Genomic DNA, 17,385 nt, shown 5'->3' with positions numbered 1-17,385 from the left:
TGAATATGCACCAGGCTGATGTAAGGGGAAAGGTATTTCAGGGGATCCCCGAAGGTAACAGGGTGCTCCTGGCTGAGTGCCAAGATGCACCTGGCCGTAATAACCTTTGCTCCATGGTCCTGGTCTCCCATTGTCCTTTATTAAACTTTGTACATTTTCACAGGAGAGTGAACGTGTTTTTCACAAATGGAATCTCAAGGAAACAAGGGTCAGTTGTTAAGCCAAGGCTCTGCTTTGACCAAGTGGGGCCTCATGGGACACAGGTGCCACTGGGACATTGCCAGGTCTGGTAGGAACAAGGCTCCATTATTGCACAGTGTTACAGATGAGTAATGTCATAGTTGGGTCTCACAGTGAGGAGATAGATCCTATGTGTGTGTTAAGATGTGTAGTGATGTTATTGTCATCTGTCCCCCATAGTCCTCTTTCCCCTGCCCTTGTAATGGCCTTGGTGGTTGGGGCATTTGGGGAGGGCAGGTTTGTCACTGGAAGGCAGGCATGGCAACACCTGCTCTCCAGTCAGGGTGCAAGAAAGCATTCTCCACCAATGGACGGCCACAAAGAGTTACCTGACAGACTTTGGGTGGGGCTAGGATTACCTGATGCAACACCAAAAGTCTAAAAGGAGGAGCAGCCAATTTGTGAAGGAGCCATGTGGCTGATAGCCACGGGGTGGGGAAGGGCTCCCAGTGCTGTGATTTCTCCTGTTTCAGTCCTTTGTTGTCATTTTTTTCAAGGTTGAATCAACTCTAAAATTTTAAAAGTAGCGGTCATTTCTCACACACAGCAAGGCCTCAGGGCGCCCAGGAGAGCGGCGTGACAATGACATCTTGGGGAACCAAGTGTCACCTGCAAACACAACGGGGCCTCATGGAAGCCAGGGGCCACTTGGATATTGCCAGGGCAGGTGGAATTCAGTGTCCATTGTGACACAGCACAGCCTCGTGGAACTCAGCAGAGCATTGGGACAGCCTGGAATCTCATGGAGCCAAGGCTCTGCTTTGGCAAAGTGGGGCCCACAGGACACAGGTGCCACTGGGACATTGCCAGCTCTTGTGGAACCCAGTGTCCACTGTGACACAGCAGAACCTCATGGAAACATGGGGGCCACTGTGACGCAATGGAATCCCATGGAAGCAAGTGTCAGTTGTGAACGCAGCAGGGCCTCACAGAACCCAGGGGCAACGGGGATCGTGCTGTGGCTCGTGGGAGCAAGGGGCCATTGTGACCCAGCGGGGCCTCCTGGAACCCAGGAGAACATTGTGGGCCCATGGATCCTCATAGAAGCACGGCCCCGTTGTGACAAAGTGCAGCATCACAATGGTCTCCTGGGTTCCATGAGTCCTCGCTGTGTTTAGAATTGACACTTGGTTCCCCAAGATTCCATGGCTCCATCCCTCTGCTCTCCTGTGATTTGAGGCTGTGCTGTGTCACAATGGACACTTGCTTCCTCCAAGGCTGGAGATGTCCCAGTGGCACTGGGCTTCCATGAGGCCGCGCTTTGTCACAATGGGGCCTTGCTTCCATGAGATTCCATTGTCCCACAATGGTCTCCTGGGTGCCACAAGGCCTGCCTTTGTCACAGTGGAACCTTGCTTGCACCAGCCCTGGCAATGTCCCAGTGGCACAGGGGTTCCAGGAGACCCTGCCGTGTCACAATGGGCCCTTGGTTCCATCAGTTCCATTGTGTCACAGGGCTCTCCTAGGTCCCATGAGGCCTTGGTCTGACACAGTGGTGTCTTGTTCCTACCAGGCCTGACAATGTCCCAGTGGCACCTGTGTCCCATGAGGTCCCACTTGATCAAAGCAGAGCCTTGCTCCCATGAGATTCCACTGTGTCACAATGTTCTGCTTGGTTTCATGAGACCTGATGTGTTGACAATTGATCCTTGGATCCTAGAGATTCCATTGCATCATGGCTGTGTCCTTGGTTCCACGAGGCCCAGCTTTGTCACAACTGGACCTTGGTTCCATGAGATTCCATTGTATCACAGCTGTGTCCTTGGTTCCATGAGGCCCTGCTGGGTCACAGTGGAGCCTTTGTGCCATTCGTTTCCATGGTGCCACAATGGTCTCCAGCATTCCATGAGGCCATGCAGCAAAAGAGTGGACCCTTGAATCCATGAGTTTCCATTCCATCAGGATGATCTCTTGCATTCCATGAGGCCCTGCTGTGTCACTAAGGAGCCTTTGTTCCATGTGTTCCCTTTGGGACACCATGGTCTCCAGCGCTCCTTGAGGCTGAGCCGTGAAACTCTGGGCTCTTGGTTCCATGAGATCCCACCACGGTGTCACCATGGTCTCCTGGGTGCTCTAACAATTCACACTTGGTTCCATGAGATCCCACCACGGTGTCACCATGGTCTCCTGGCTCCTGTAACAATTCACACTTGGTTCCATGAGATCCCACCACGGTGTCACCATGGTCTCCTGGGTCCCATGAGGGCCCCTCTCTGTGCCACAGTGTTTGCCTTGGTTTCCTGAGAAGCTGATGTGTTGACAGCTGACCCTTGGTCCCCTGAGATTCCATTGCATCCCAGCATTGTCCTTGGTTTCATAAAGCCCAGGTTTGTCACAAGGGAGCTGTGGTTTCAGGATATTCCATGGTGACACAAGGGTCTCACCACTCTCTGAGGCTGCACCATGAAACAGTGGACACCTGGTTCCATGAGATTCCGTGGGGTAACAGTCAATTCTTTTGCTTCTTTTCTGCCAAGGTCGGGATGAAATCCCAAGACAGCATTTCTTGTTTGGACTCAGGTGTTCATTAGCTCTTGTCTCTAGAACAGTCTCACAAGCTGTGAGTTCTGCAGCACTTTGCTAACAAGGTAAAAATGGAGCCCCATCTCTCTCTCTCTGCAAGGTCTTTTGAGGATAAACTGTCCAATTAAGAAATGACACCTAAATTGTTTTTAATTTTAACCCAATAACCAATCACCCGTGCCCAACATAAGGGACGAGGAGGAGGACAAGGAGGAGGAGAAGAAGAAGAAGAAGAAGAAGAAGAAGAAGAAGAAGAAGAAGAAGAAGAAGAAGAAGAAGAAGAAGAAGAAGAAGAAGAAGAAGAAGAAGAAGAAGAATCAGCCTCCACCCTAAAACCTCCATCTTGCTTTATATATATTACTATATTCTAAAACCTTAAACTCCAAGTTGTCCACCATGTGATATTATACCCTTCTTTTCAAACTCCACACCCATAATCCCAGTTCCATCATTCCATTTTGGAAGCCTTCTCCACAGCCTCAGGTCAAATGCAGTGTTCTCTTGGGGGTCAGTGTCTGTCAGCTCAGAAAGTCCGAAATTCTCAGCAGCCCGGGTTCCAACAGGTAACAATGTTCTCCTGTGTTCCAGTAGGTTCCATTGGGCCCGGCTCTGTCACCATGGACACCTGGTTCCATGGATTCCATGGGGTGACAATGTTCTCCAGTGTCACCATGGACACCTGGTTCCATGGGATTCCATGGGGTGACAATGTTCTCCAGTGTCACCATGGACACCTGGTTCCATGGATTCCATGGGGTGACAATGTTCTCCAGTGTTCCAGGGCTCTGTCACCATGGACACCTGGTTCCATGGATTCCATGGGGTGACAATGTTCTCCAGTGTTCCATCAGGCCCGGCTCTGTCCCCATGGACACTCGGTTCCATGGGCAGTGTCCGTGTCCCAGTGGCACCTGTGTTCCATGGCACCCCTGTCTGACCAGGGACAGTTTGTCCCAGGACATTCCATGGAGTCCCAGCGGTCACTTGGGTTCCATGCAGGTGCCTGGGCAGCGGGAGCTCAGCCCAAATATCCTGGGGGTCCCTGGGCTGGTGTTTTTTGGGGGGAACCTTTGGATCTTGCAGGGCTCCAAAGCTGAGCCACGGATGCCCCTTGGGACAGAGTGGAGCATCATGGAAGCCAGGAGACCCTGATGGAGCCAGGAGAGCCTGATGGAGCCAGGAGACCCTGATGGAGCCAGGAGAGCCTGATGGAAGCCAGGAGAGCCTGATGGAAGCCAGGAGAGCCTGATGGAGACCAGGGGACCCTGATGGAGCCAGGAGACCCTGATGGAGCCAGGAGACCCTGATGGAAGCCAGGAGAGCCTGATGGAAGCCAAGAGACCCTGATGGAGCCAGGAGACCCTAATGGGAGCCAGGAGACCCTGATGGAGCCAAGGCTGCAGCGGGACCCAGAGGGACCTCACGGGAGCCAGGAGAGCGTTGTGAGGCTGTCAACAATGTGGCACCGAGGTTTCCCTGGGGCTTGGCAGAAGCTCCCGGAGACAAGGAAGCGCTGGGAGCCTCCGGAATCAGCGTCTGCAGGAGGATTTTCTGCTCCCTCCTGGGATGCTGGTGGACAATAAAGCCTGAGGCAGCCTCCCAAGGGTCCGGCTGTGCCACCAGCGGGGGCCACATCTGGGGGGACGCCCGGCCAGCCCTGGCCCTGCTGCTCCTCCTGGCCGGGCCTGGAGCTGCTGGGAGCCCGGGCTGGGGGAATCCTCAGGGCTGTGCAAGGAAAGGTTCAGCACAAGCAGCCCTGGAGCGAGATGTGCAGTGTGAAATACGCCAATCACTTGATTTTGAAATTGTAAAAGTTCATTAGTAATAAAATGGTTATAAAAACATTAATACAATTAGAGTAACAATAATTTGGACAATTTGAATTAGGACAATATGAGACAATAGAGAGAAAGGGTTATGGAGGTCTGGGTACCTTTTCTGGGCACCACGAGCCTGAAAAAGGACACCCGTTAACACAGGATTAACCCTTAAAAATAACAGCCCGTTGCATATTCATACACTTCATCCATGATGCATAAATTCCATTCAAACACAGGATTCTGTCTGGGCAGTGCCACCTTCTTCCTCCGAATCCTAACAGCGCCTTCGAGGTGGAAAGAAGTTCATTTCTTCTGATAAGAGGGCAAGAAATTCTTTTTCTCTGAAAGATTTAGGTGTCCTGTGGCTGCTATCTCACTGCGAGTCCTTTCTGTAAAAAAAGAATCCTACATAGCATCGTTTCTATTTTAACATTTTTTATAACCTAAAACTATATTTAACACACTCCTTAAGAGAATTAATACAGCAGACATATAATATTAATATATAAATATATTATATATAATAATTATATAATGTATGATTATATAATATATATAATATAATTATATAATATATAATATATATTATATATAATATAATTATATATGTAATATATAAGATATAATATTATATATTTTATATATTTTATATATTATATATTTTATATATAATATATAGATTATAGTATATTATTATATTATATTATATTATATTATATATATAATATTCTAACACCAGACATATAATATTCATTTTAATATTTGCGAAAAGCCAGTCATAAAATACATGCATTTTTCACATGCAGGCAAAGCCAGCGAGGCAGCAGAGCAAGAGAGAGAGCAGAGCCAGCGACACAACAAACGCACCGAGAGCGAGAGAGCAAGTTTGAACAGAGCTTGCAAAGGGCAAAATCAGCTCAGACCAGGTTAGACTGAAGAACAAGGAGCACCAGGCATGGGCTGATGGTCCAGGTAAAAAGTTCCAGCGTGAGGAGGACGACAGAAGCCTTCATCAAAAGAGCACCAGAAGACTGAGGGCCGCCACAGGAGGAACGGACGCAGGCGCTGAAGCCACACACGGCTGTAAAACCGGGACACAGCTTTATGCAAATGTGAGTATGCTAATGAAGTGTTGTAATTGTGACTTTTAAATGGAGCTGAAGGCTAAAGGAGACCGAGTGGGTTTTTGCCAGAGAGATCCCCCTCGCTCCCAGCACTGGATACACAAATCCCTGCTCTGTCTGACTGCAGAGTTTGATTTCCTCGCCCAGTTTGTCCCACTCCCCCTTTCCCTGCCCTCTCCTCCCCTCTCCCAATCCCATTTATGGGATTTGGGGTCATTTATGGGATTTGGGATCATTTATGGGATTGGCGTAATTTGAGGGATTTGGGCTCATTTGGGGGATTTGGGTTCTTTGTGTGCCTTTGGGGTTATTTGGGGGTTTTTTGGGGTGTTTCAGGGTAAATTTGGGATAATTTGGGGTAATTTTTCACATTGTTAGTTTTTTAGGGCCGTGTGTGTGGGGGGTAATTCAGGGCCAATTCTGTGTGGGTTTGGGATTATTTTATGGGATTGGATGGGATTTTAATGGATTTAAATAGGAATTTAGTAGGATTTTAATGGGATTTAATAGGAATTTTAATAGGATTTAATGGGATTTTAATTGGATTTTATGGAGTTTTAATGGAATTTGATGGGATTGTAATGGAATTTTATGGGATTTTAATGAGATGTCATGGGATTTTAATAGGATTTTAATGGTATTTAATGGGAATTGAGTGGAATTTAATGGGATTTTTATGGGATTTTAATGGGATTTGATGGGGGTTTCCCCCAGTCCACAGCTCCCTCCCACCTCAATTTGGGGGTCCCATCCCCCTCTTCCCGCCGCTCTCCCGCCCCTTCCCCATCGTTCCCCCAGTCCCCAGTCCCCTCCCCCGTGCTTGGTTTTGGGGGTTCCAGGCCCCTCCTGCTCCCTTTGGGGGTCCCGACCCCCCTTGGGTTGAATTTGGGGCCCCCCCGCCCCCCTTCTCCCCGCGCCCCCCGCTCCCCCCGCGGCCGGGGGGGCTCCCAGCGCCCCCAGTGCCACCAGTGCGGCCCCAGCTGCCCCCGCACGCCCCATCCCCATCGCCGGGGTCACCGCCCCCGCCCCAAATTCCGCTCCTGGACACTGAGAGCCATCAGCGACAAACGCTCTGATTGGCTGGGAATGGCCCCGCGCAGTCTCTGATTGGCCAGTGCTGTGAGAGGCGCCGGGTTCTGCCCGGCACCCGATGAGTCACAGCCGAGCCGGGCGCTGATTCGCTGGAAATCGCCGGGCGGGGCCAGTGCGCCGAGTGTCCGCCCGGCAACGGGATCGTCATCAGAGCCCCGCACTCTGATTGGCCAGGATCTGTTTCGGGCTGGGGACGGGAGGAACTGGGCACCCCCAGGAGCCCCTCGGGTTTGGGGCTTTCGATCCCCCCTCGGCCCTCGGGGCGGCCCTGGGGCCACCCCAACACCCCCAAAATGGGGAGGGTCCGCGGGGCCCTTTGGAACCCCCAGAAATGGGCGGGGAGCGGCAGGAGCCGCCCCAAAAAGGGATGGAAGGGTCCGGGCCGGGAATGGGGGAGGCTCTGGGGATGGCTCCGGCCCGGATCGGGGCGGGCTGGGATTGAGGGAGGCTCCGTTCAGTGGCCGGGGAGGGGCTGGGCCTGGGGAGGGCTCCGGGATTGTGGGGATGGGGCCATTCCGGGACTGCGGCGGGGCCTCTCCCTGGGGTTGGGGTCCGGCATTGGCTCAGGGACCCTCCCCGTTCCTGTTCCGCTTCCCGATCCCGTTCCCGATCCCGATCCCGCCGCTGGCTCCAGGGAATGTCCCTGATCTCAACCCCGGCCCCAAACCCGAGGTGAGGTCAAACATTGGGGTCAAACACCCCAAATCCTGGGGTCAACTCCCTCGGACCCCAAATCCTGGGGGTTCAAACACTGGGGGGGGCCAAACACCCCCAGACCTAAACTCTGGGATCTCAACCTTCCCCCTCTGCCCCCCAGCCCGAACCCCAAATTTTAGGCCTTAAACCCCCCAAATCCCAGATCCTGGGGTGTCAAACACTCTGCAATTTGCAAATGTTGGGGTTAAATCCCCCTGACCCCGAATACTGGGGTTTGAAACATTTGGGGTGTCCAAAACCCCCGTTCCCAAAGTCTGGGGTCAAACACCCCCAAATCCCAAATCCTGAGGTGTCAAACACCCCCAAGCCCAAAAGTTTGGGGTCTAAAGCCCCAATCCCCAACTCCTGGGGTTTGAAACATCTGGGGTGTCCAACCGCCCTGATCCCAAAGTTTGGGGGTCAAACCCCCTGATCCCCAAATCCTGGGGAAAAAAACTTCCAAACCCCAAATCCTGGGAACAAAAACCCCCAAATCCCAAACCCAGGGGTGTCAAACATCCCCAATTCCCAACCTTTGGGGTCAAAAATCCCCAAAGCCTGAGGTGTCAAATCCCCTAACCCCCAAATTTCAGGATCAACCCCACACAACCCCCAAATTTTAGGATCAAACCCCCCAATTCCCAAAGTTTGGGGTCAAACACCCCCAAACCCCGAATTTTAGAATCACCCCCCCCCCCCCCCTCCAGTCCCAAAATTTGGAAATTTGGGGTTTATTTGGGGCAGCTCCATGTGCAATGTCTGCAGAGAGACCCTGGGTACAATGCTGGGAAAAACCCCAATAACCCCTCTGGAGCCCCAAAATCCCTGGGGGCTGGGAAAGGGGATTTGGGGTGAAAGAAGAAGGATTTGGAATGCACAAAGAAGGATTTGGGATGGAGAGAGGGGATTTGGGTGGGAAACTGGGTCCCTTTTTGGCGCAGGAGATCTTCCTGGCGCTGCTCTGGGTGATGCTGAAGCCCTGCAGGGCCTCGCGGGCGGCGCCCGCCTGCACCTCGGGCTCCAACTGCACCCAGGCGATGTCGCGGGGCCCGGGCACCAGGGCAGCTCCTGAACCCCGGGAACCTGGGCTGGGAACGGGGCCAGGAGAGCCCCAGACACCCGGGGGTGTTCCCCAGACACCCGGGAGTGTTCCCCAGACACCCGGGAGTGTGCCCCAGACACCCGGGAATGTTCCACAGACACCCGGGAATGTTCCCCAGAAACCTGGGAATATTCCCCGCCAAAAATCCAGAAATGTTCCCCCACAATTGGAGAAATGTTCCCCAAAAAATCCAGAAATGTTCTCAGAAGAACACCTGAAACATTCCCCCAAAAATCCAGAAACATTCCCATAGAAATCCAGAAATGTTCCTCCAAAAATCCTGGAACATTCCCAAAAAATGAGGAACTTTCCCCAGAAAATCCAGAAACATTCCTCCCCAAACTATACAAAACCAACCCCATTCCCCATGCAGAAACATTCCCAAAACCTCCAGAAACATTCCCAAAATTCCAGAAATCCCTCCCCAAAAATCCAGAAGAGCCCCACAAAAAATTCAGAAAATTCTCCCTAAAAAATCCAGAAATTTCCACCAAAATTCAAGAAATTTCCTCCCTAAAATATCCAGAACTTCCTCCCCGCCAAATCCTGCTCTTTCCCAAAACTCCAGACATTCCCCCAGAATCCCGATCCTTTCCCCAGACAATCCAGCCCCAAGCCCCCCTCACCCCTCTCGCCCCCCAAGCCCCAGAATCCCCCAATGCCCAAAGGGCCCGGAATGCCCGGGATGCCCGGGATGCCGGGATTGCCCCAGATCTCCCTGGGTGCAGAGCATGGGGAGCAGCAGCTCCTTGGGCTCCTCAGGGAGTGGGGCAGGAACAGGATGTGCTTCGGGGCTCTGCCCGCAGCTGGGGAAACGGGAGAAAAACCCCAACAGCAGCAACAAATCTGCCCCAAACCTGCCCCAAGCAGGCCCCAAATCTGCCCAAAGTCACTCTGGATACACACCAAACCATCTGCCCAAAATCCCACCAAAATCCTCCATGCTTTGACCCAGGGCTGTCTCATCAGTTTTAAGTCTTTTTCACAGTTCCAAGAAATGATATCTCAGCTTGGTGGGAAGCCTCCTCTAAACTGATGGCATTGTGACATCTACTCTCAGCAATCAGATGCAGCCCCAATGATTATTACAGAACCACTCCAACAGTTTGCTGGGTTTAAAGCATCTCTGTGCTGAGGGGATTTTGGAGGAGACAGCTCTTGCATGGTTCATTAGTCTGTCACCCCCAGACCTTTACTCCTCAGCGCTGTTCTCAAGAGCCTTGTTTTCAATGACGTTCAGGGAATTCTCTCTCACTTGGAGCTTGGGTGGCGGCCAGGCCTTGGCTCTGCCTGGACGGGAATTTGCCAACAGACCCAGATGTTTTCTGCATCAAAACTGGATTTGAGTTGCTTTGACTTGGCCATCTGACCCTCTAGACATGACAGTTGAACTCTTTTTAAAGGCAGCTTGGGAATTATTATCTGGACATAATGATCCAAGTCCCCCCTGAATCGAGGTTTGTCAGCTGTTTGCAGACTCTGGGATGATGGTACATTATTGCAGAGATTGCTATTTACCTCATTCCACCTACGTTGTTAGCTTTGTCTGCTATTTGAAATGTTCCTGATTGTTGTATCCAAATTCTTCCCAATTGCTGTAAGTTTCTTGTCCACCGCCTGTATTATTTTACTGTGATGTTGCTTCATACTCATAACAAAAGACATGCATCTCATTCTTAAAAAACAAAAAAGAAGAGGAATGAGCACCTTAAGAATGTTCAAATAATGCAATATGAACATGAGACATTTGGACAAGGAATCATTTTGAATAATGCAATATTTACATGAGGAATTTGGAAACGAGATCATCCCATCTAAATCCCAATGGAGTGTACCACAGTGCAGCCTGATTGATTCATTCCCTTCAGGAAAAGATGTGCCTGTGTTTCATCATCAGCAGCTCAAAGCAGTCACCTGTTCATTCCATCAGATCCTGATCAGCTCTGAAGAAATGAGGCCCAGTGCAGAGAGAAATAACCTCATCACCTTGCAGCCTTTGTGGCCAGAGCAGGAGCAGGAGGAGGCCTGGCCAGACACGGCTGTGTCTGGGCACTGACAGAGGCAATTTGCCAGCAAAAGCCTCCTGGCATCCTCATGGTACAGAGCTCCTACGAACCTTCTCCAGTTATTCCCTGTTCCAGCTGCCAGGAGCGCATTCAGTGGTGTCAAAGATCAACATTTCCAGCTCAAAGACTTTCTCACACTTCTCAACTCATTGGAAACAATGGTCATTCCTTTCCATTTCCCCAAGAGACATTGGACATTATTCTTTTGTCTTCTCCTGCTGCAAAACCCTGCGTCAATGACTTGATGGAATTTGGTAAGTTTTGTTGATTGTAAGTGGTCTTTTATCTCTCTTATCCCATATCTAACAGATAACCAGTGATAACCTTGATGAGATAATGCCCTGACAAGAGTGAGCTGTTTCAGCATCAGAACATAGGAGCCTTTTTTAAATGAACGAGAAGGGGGAGATGTCACAGGCAGGTGGGATAATGATAAAAGAAAGGCCTTATGAAATCAGGCCTTGTTCTGCCACATTAACAGCTGGCCTGCCATCTCTTCTGAGTGCAGCTAAGCAGTTACAAGTTCCCATGGGAAGCTCTTGTGAGAATGAGACTTGGTAAACAATCTGTTCTGAGGGTGAAAAACAAATGTACCTGCAACAACAAGGGATTTGTCCATGAGAATCAGTGAAGAGAACAGGTAAACAATACAACAGAGAGATTTGATGCACAAGTAAAATCTATTTTATTAACCAATATTAGAATAACCTGCAAGAAATCTATGAACTAACTAAAGTTGCACATGAGGTCTGTCAAACTGTGTAAAATGAGTTGTGTGAAAAAGAGTAAAGAGTTCTTCTCCAGCTCAGCTGTGTCCTCTGGGATTTGAGTTCCCCCCTTCTTTGGGGCTTTGGGTTCCCCCTTCTTTGAGGCTTTGGTTTTCTTCTTCTCTGGGATTTTGGTTTCCTTCCTCTCTGATGCTTTGGTGTCCTTCGACTCTGGGGTCTTGGTTTCCTTATTTGGGATTTTGGTTTCCTTCTTCTCTGGGATTTTGGTTTCCTTCCTCTCTGGTGCTTTGGTTTCTTTCTTCTCTGGGGCTTTCTTTTCCTTCTTCTCTGGGGCCTTGGTTTCCTTATTTGGCATTTTGGTTTCCTTCTTCTCTGGGGCCTTGGCTTCCTTCTTCTGTGGTTGTTTGCTTTTCCCCTTCTCTGGTTTTGGGGGTTGCTTCCCCACAGAGACACCCTTCTTTTCCTTCTTCTGCCTCTCTTCCTCCTTCCCCCTCTCTCCCTCCTCTAAGGCTTTTGCCTCCTCCTCAAGCTTTTGAGCCGGCTGCTTCAGCTCCCTTGTGCAGACAAAACAGAAGCCATGGCTGAGAGTCCCCACCAGAAACTTGGGCTCCCCAGTCCTGGCTGGCCCTGCACTTCATTCCTTGACCCTGAGGCCATTCCCGTGAATTCTCCTCAAGCCACAGGGCTTGGGAACATCCCAAGGGAGGGCATTGGTGGAAGGGGACCTCCAGGCCCAGCCAAACCTCAGCTTTGCCATCAGAGGCTCTTGACTGTGCCAGCTCCCTCTGAAGGCACAGCCAGACCCCTCCAGGCCCTGCCCAAGGCTGATCCAGCAGCTCTCTGTGCTGCTGCCTGAAAACGCCCTTTGTCTCTTGGCTTCCCAGTTTAGAGCAGAGCACAGATTGCTGACAGCTGCTCATCTCCCCTACAATTCTTACTCAGCTCATTCAGCCCCCTTCCCCCTGGGCATGGCTGAAGCATGATTGTAAAGAGTTCAGATTTCAGCTGAGGCTTAGAAGCAATTCCCATTGATCAGGATGTAAGTTAGACAGGCAGACCATAGGTTAATGATTGTGAGATGCTTAAGCTGGAGCTGATTGTTCTATTGTTTACCATGAGGAGCTTCTTTCCAGAAGGAAGTGGAGTCAGTGAACTGTTATAAGAACATCTTGAAACCAGGAGAACAATGGTTTAGCACCTGGGCTTGATGTCAATCAGTCACTAAGCAGGGGACCTTGGATGGTGCCAGAGGGTCACAGAGACCTGATGAAGACATTCCTGACTTCATCCCTTAAGACCACGGACCCAATTTGAGACCACTGACCCAATTCAAGGGAGGAATTGCACAGGTGTGAAGGACCAATGAGCTCATTTGAATACAGAGCGGGGATGGGAGGTGCTGGGCTTGTGCAGATGTGTTGTATGTAAGATCTTGGGCAATAAAGAGAGGGCAAAGAACCTTGGGCAGCGCGGTCGCGCCTTTTAGGGACGGCTCTGGTGCCGCCCGCCGGTGTTAATAAACACACCACTGTCTAACTCTAATTAGTTAGAGAGTCTCTGCCCGTGATCTTGGGCTTTAACGACCCATAGCCTGCTCCTTCACGAGAACAATGCTATCAGTCAGAAAGCAGAGGCTGCAGGAACTCCTCTCCTGCAAGGCAGGCTCCTGTCAGGCAGATTTCCTGCTGGAGCCCAGCTGGGACCAAGCAAACCAGTGCTGGCTGCCACGGAAACCATTGGAAGCAGCCTGGTCCCTCTCCTCCCCATGAAACCAACTCCAGCCTGGCCTGAAGAAGTCCTGATGCACAGGCTGGCTTGGAGCACCTCCACTCCCAGCTCCAGCCTGGGCCTGTGTGTCCTGGGCTGGGCTGCCTTGCTGGAGCTGAGCTTCTCCTGTGCTTGCCCACGGCTGCAGCTGCAGGGGAGCCTAAAGGACAGGAGCTTTTCTGGCTGCTGTCCCAGCACAAGGAGAGCCCTGGCAGATCAGCAGTGCAAGGGCTTCATCTGGGGCAGGAGCAGGGCCCAAAGCAAGGTTTGCTCTGTGCCCCACGCCTGCCCATAGCACAATCCCAGTGCTTTGGTGAAGAAGGGAGATGATGGAGAAGATGCCACTCAACACCATGGACTTGCAGACCCCTCTAGAGGCAGTGCCAAGGCAAGCCCAGAGCCCAGCTCCCTGCAGGCAGCAGCTGAGCCAGGAGGGCTCAGCACTCAGATAGAGAAGAAGATGTTGTGTCTCAACAGGAGAAGGTCCTTCCTCTCTTGGCAGCCAGGGAGCTCAGAGTGGCCATGCCTGTGTTGCTGCTGCCTTTGCTGTGTGGCACCTCTGAGCTCAGAGTCCTTGGAGCAGGGGAGCCCTGCAGGGACAATAACCCATGGCAGAGCAGGAGCCCATGGAAGGCTGACTCACCTGTCCCTGAGAGGGGCCTGAGAGCCACAGTTGATCTCGGGGGGCTCAGGGAGGAGCTGACACGTGAGGCCTCCCCGGGCACCAGCCCCTCGTAGCTGGGGCCTCCCTCCACGTGGCACAGCTCCGGGACACTGCAGGTGCTGCTGAGGTGGCCAGAGAAGGTGGAGGAGACCTGCTGGCTCTCTCCTGGCTGCAGCACACCTGGCAGGGGCAGGATACTGAAAGCCTGGGTGGAAGACAGGAGAGATTGAGGTGCTGAGCATGGAAATGGATGCAGAAGAGCATCTTGGAGCAAAGGGCAGCCGCAGCCAGAGGGGCCTATTCCCCAAACACTGCCAGAATCACCCTCACCTCATCCTGCATCCATGCCACTGACCAGGGCAGGGACCATGGGCAAAATCTTCTCCCACACTCACGGGCCAATGCATTAATTAGTACATGACAGGAAAGGGAGCTGGGATGTCTCCTGGCAGTAGAAATTCTCTCTGATGCACAACTTGCCTTTAAAAAGTTTAAAAGCTTCCTGCTTTTAGAAAAGGAGGAGACTCAGAGTGAGAGCTCCTGGAGCTGAGGGAAGGAGTCCAGCCCAGCTCATCTGACTCCTGAGGCTCTTGCCCTCTCTCTCTGATTTAAATGCTGCTTTCTCAAGGTGCTGCAGCAAAAGCTCCTGCCAAAATTTCCTGTGGAGCACCTGAGGAGTTCCAGGGGGAGCAGTGCCCTGCACAGGTGCTGCCCAGCGTCCTTGGGCAGCCCTGCAACGTGTCCTGCACGGCCTCTCCAACAAGCAGCTGCTCCAGCAGCCCTTTATGATGGGCCTGCAGGGATGGGAGGCCCCTCTGTGGCCAGTGCTGAGGGCCCCCAGCGGCACTGGCAGCTCCAGCCCTGCTGGCCACGCTGACAATGGGCAGGGAGACAGATTCCCTCCTGCCTTCTCCGCTCCCAGGGGAGCGTGCGCCACATCCAGGGAGCACCTGAACCCCTCCGAGCCTCGTGGCAGGTGAGGGTGCTCAGGAGTTGGTGCTGGCACCTGGAAAACAAGCCATTTTCTGTGCTGGGAGGCAGAGACAGCCACTTTGCAAAGTCTCCCTTTGTCAGACAGCTCCAGGGCCAGCAGGGCAGCAGCAGCTCTGGGGGAAAGCAGAGCCCTGCAAACAGGGAGTCTGGCTGCCTTGGGAAGAGGCTCCATGGAGATCAGGATCATCCCAGCTGGCTCTGGGAGGGAAGCTGGAGATCTGACCAGGATGATGCAGGGAAAAGCCTCATCTTACACTGGGAAGGAAACAAGGCACAAAATCCCACACTCAGCACAGGCCTGTAGGATCTGAGTCAGCTTCTCCAAGGAAAACTCTCCTGTTTCTCCCTGCCCCTCAGCCCATGTCCAGCCACTGGCCCTGCTGCCCAGCCCACTGTCAGGGCACAGCCCAGCAGGGCAGCAAAAAGGGAGCTCAGCATGAGCAGGACTTGGTGCTGGCAGGCTGGGGAGGAACACAAGCACGGCATGGACAAGAAAATCTACCTCTGCTCCTGAAGAGTGGGGAAAATCCTGCACTTCTTTCAGGGCTGCGACTGGCTCCTCCACATTTCTGACCTTGAAATGCCTCCATTGAGATGCCAAGGAACCCAAACTGCTTCTCTTCCCCTTTGGTGGGTGGGTTTTGACTTTAGGAGAGTAAAGCTCATCTCTGGAAAATAAGATAACCATGAACAGGGACCTGCAGTGGGAGGGAGGGACACCTGCACCAGCAGGAGCTGTTTGTGCCTCCCATCCCTCCTGTCCTTCTCCGCAGCAGCCTGTGCCTGTTTTCCCCGGCAGAATCCCTGTCCCTGTGCACCCTGCCAGGAGCAGCTGCACACAAAAAATCCAGGGAGGTCTGAGTGGGATTTTTTGGGATTTTTGGGGGGGATCTCACCTGTTTTTTATTTTATTTTTAGGGGTTTCTCCTGGATTTTTTGGGGTGGGTTTGGGATTTATTTGGGTTTTTTTGGGGGGAGGGTCTCACCTGGACTTTTTGGCATTTTTGGAGGACCTCACCTAGATTTTTGAGGAATTTTTTGATGTTTCTCACCTGGATTTTTTTGGGGGGTCTCACTTGTTTTCTGGGCTTTTGGGGGGGTCTCACTGGGATTTTCGAGGGGGGGGGTCTCACCTGAATTTTTAAAAATTTTTTTGGGGAGGTGTCTCACCTGGACTTTGGGGTTTTTTGGGGATTTTTTGGGGAGGATCTCACCCGGATTTTTTGGCATTTTTGGGGGAATCTCACCCAGATTGTTTGAGATTTTTCAGGGGGGTCTGACTGGGATTTTTTGGGATTTTGAGGGGTCTCCCCTGGATTTTTGGGGATATTTTTGGGGTGTCTCACCTGTTTTTTGGGGATATTTTGGGGTCTCAGCAGCCGCAGCTCTGCCGGGCGGGGGCCGGAGCCCTCCGGGGCTGCCGGGGCTGCCGGAGCGACGCGTCCCCGTATTGGATCCCCGAGCCACCCGCTCGGGACCCAGCTCATCCCCGAACACGCCGGTGACAGCGCTGGGGCCGTGAGTGCCCAGGGCCTGCACTGCCACCACAGCTGGGATCTCTGCTGAGCTCTGGGGCTGCACAATCCCACAGGGCTTGGGGCTGGGGTCGAGCACAGCAGAGTCCTCCTTGCGTTTCTGGCAGGGACAGAATGAAATGCAGCTTCAGAGGCACCTCTGGAGAAACTTTAGACTCCTTAACATGCACCGCAACAGCAACTTACACACACGTTTACAACTGCCCAGGACAAAGGTAAAAGGCACAAACAAGATGCAAGAATTGTAGGCTTAGCACTCCCAGGGGATCCTGCAAGGAGGCTGCCAGCACGGGCACTGGTGTCTGTGGATGCAGCAGCTTTTCACAACCCTCTCAGATCTCCCACAAGAAAAGCCCCTGAAGACCAGAACATCAACTGTTTCCTCAGGAGCTTCAACTGCTGTCGTAGCGGCGGGAGAGATGCGACACACCATATGCGATGAATAGCAAATCTCGAAGTTTATTGAAACTCTACACATATTTATATCAGTGTTAATGAAGCTTATACATATTGCAAAAGCCGAGCTCATTATTGGTTAAAGCACACTTAAATCAAACACACCTACTTCTATCTCTTAACAATTATTTTGCTTCTATGTGTACATTCTTCTAATTTCTCTATCTTGGGATAGCTACATTTTCTGGCAAGCAATTTTCTCCCCCGTCTTCTCGTTTTAGAGAAGGTCACTGTGACCTTCGTCAGTAATTGAGCACTGGTTGCTCAGTTCTCAGCTTGTTTCTCTTACCCTTATCCATCGGTATCACATCGGAATGTCCTTTCTCAGCTAACCAATTATCTAAAAAGCTCTCTACAAACTGCCTCCTAAAGCTTACATTCGGGTAGGATCCTGTTCTCAGCAGATCTTTAAGGCTGAATAGAAACCAGCAAGGTCTTATCCAAACCCTTTTTTCCCCTAATAATCTCCTCAATAATATTTGACAGGAGGAGGTGGATGTGATGCCAAACCTGGGGAATGAGCCCGTAGCAGCCAGGAAGGTGGCTGGGATTCCTAATGAGGATCTTCCTCTCCTAGGG

At 51.7% G+C, this 17,385-nt stretch overlaps 1 protein-coding gene and 1 pseudogene across 4 annotated transcripts in view; both read left to right on the top strand.

Annotated features, from left to right (window-relative positions):
* The window catches only part of LOC139603897 (zinc finger protein 436-like), a 450,855-nt pseudogene that overhangs the window by 364,895 nt on the left and 68,575 nt on the right, over positions 1 to 17,385 (top strand).
* Positions 1 to 17,385, top strand: part of LOC139603874 (zinc finger protein 3-like) — a 74,048-nt gene that overhangs the window by 25,424 nt on the left and 31,239 nt on the right. The window contains exon 2 of one of the 4 annotated variants that reach the window (XR_011683839.1): positions 5,390 to 5,689. The exons of the other annotated variants lie outside the window; for them this stretch is intronic. The gene's annotated coding sequence lies outside the window, so the exon portion shown is untranslated. Of the gene's footprint in view, positions 1 to 5,389; positions 5,690 to 17,385 lie in introns of those variants that run through there. 4 annotated transcript variants of the gene reach the window in all.

The sequence above is a fragment of the Agelaius tricolor genome, unplaced genomic scaffold (genome assembly GCF_023055355.1).
Source record: "Agelaius tricolor isolate 1412-34295 unplaced genomic scaffold, bAgeTri1.0.p SCAF_42, whole genome shotgun sequence".
Taxonomy (NCBI): Eukaryota; Metazoa; Chordata; class Aves; order Passeriformes; family Icteridae; genus Agelaius; species Agelaius tricolor.
This window is presented reverse-complemented; position numbering and strand designations above follow the sequence as displayed.